The sequence below is a fragment of the Hevea brasiliensis genome, chromosome 4 (genome assembly GCF_030052815.1).
Source record: "Hevea brasiliensis isolate MT/VB/25A 57/8 chromosome 4, ASM3005281v1, whole genome shotgun sequence".
NCBI classification, from domain to species: Eukaryota; Viridiplantae; Streptophyta; class Magnoliopsida; order Malpighiales; family Euphorbiaceae; genus Hevea; species Hevea brasiliensis.
Window position 1 is genome coordinate 102,000,123 of NC_079496.1, and position 1,733 is coordinate 102,001,855.

The following is a 1,733-nucleotide window of genomic DNA, read 5'->3' on the forward strand; positions in this document are numbered from 1 at the left end:
CCTTAATACCTTCTGCTGATACTATGTGCCCTAAAAAAGGATATCTCCTTCAGCCAAAATTCACACTTCGATAATTTGGCGTATAGCTATTTCTCCCTCAAAGTTTGCAATACAATCCGCAGATGTCTATCATGCTCTTCTGCACTCCTCGAATAAACCAATATATCATCGATGAACACCACTACAAACTGGTCGAGATATGGTCTGAAGATAGTGTTCATCAGATCCATAAAAGCAGCCGAAGCATTAGTTAACCTGAATGGCATGACTAAGAACTCATAATGGCCATAGTGGGTTCTAAAGGCAGTTTTAGGAATATTTTGCTCTTGTACTTTCAGCTGATAATAACCTGATCTGTTAACAGACCATTACGAAGCTACACACGCAGGAAGCCACGTGTGAATATCCAGGAAATTGAAGACTAGTTCAGCATTTAGTTATTTTTGACTCTTTCTTAATTTGTTATTTTTTTCAGTTATTTTAGGAGATTTATGCTCCATGTAATCAAGTTGTGATTCCTTTGATTGTGAAGGTTGTTACCTACAATCTGTATAAATAATCAATAATAATCAATGAAGAGGGACTTGAAAATCAATTAGTCTTGAGTACTTTACACTCAAAGGTCTAGGTTCCCTTTGATGAATCTAATATTATAAACATAGGTCGAAGTAAGAAAACCCCTGTTCCACCTTCCTCTCCTACTCCATCTTTCCCTGCAAGCAGACCCGTAACTCGATCCTTATCTCGGGTACATAACAAATTGGTATCAGAGCCTGGAGTTATGGGCGATTCAACGCAGGAGCAGTTAAACAAAATGTTTGAACTATTACTTTCTGAACAAAAAGCGAATCAGAATCGCAGCGAACAAATGGATCAATTCCAAGCTCAATTGGATGCAATTTCGCGAGACCTGCAATCAACCAAACTCAGTTTATCGTCTTCCAGCACCGAGAGCCAACACCGTCCTCGCAAGGAAAAAGGTACGATGGGTGCAACCAATTCCGAATCTTCCGGAGAACATTTGGTTGTTCCTAAGTACACAAAGCTCGATTTTCCCCGCTACAACGGATTGGAAGACCCATTGGGTTGGCTCAGTCGTTGTCAACTCTTCTTTAAGCATCAATCCACACTAGAGGAGGAAAAAGTTGGCCTAGCATCCATCCATCTAGAAGGAATTGCCCAATTGTGGTACTTACAATTGATTCAAGATAATCCCGAACCCACCTGGACTGATTTTGAGAGTCAGTGTAACAAGCGTTTGGCCCCCCAATTCGCAGCAATAAGCTCGCGAGTTAGCAAACCGAAGCGCACTGCCCGTTGAAGATTACCAAAACAAATTTGAAACTCTGGTTTCTCGTGCAGGTACCCTAACGCAACTTCAAAAAATCCAACTATATATCAGTGGTTTGCAGGAATACATAGCTGTGGAGGTTGAACTCCATCAACCACAAGACCTGGTTTCGGCCATGAGCATGTCACGCCTGTACGAAAGGAAGCTGAATTCTCGACTTCCCTCTAATCGAGATTTCCGGCGACCTTCAAACCCACCTGAACCACGTACAGCGCGTCCAATCAAGCGGCTCACTCCCGACGAGATGGATGACCGCCGGAAGAAGGGATTGTGCTTCAACTGTGATGAGCCATTTGTGCGAGGGCACCAATGCAAACGTTTGTTTCTCATCGATCTGGCGGAAGAACTGCAATCGGATGAAGATATGGACTTGGACCCGTCC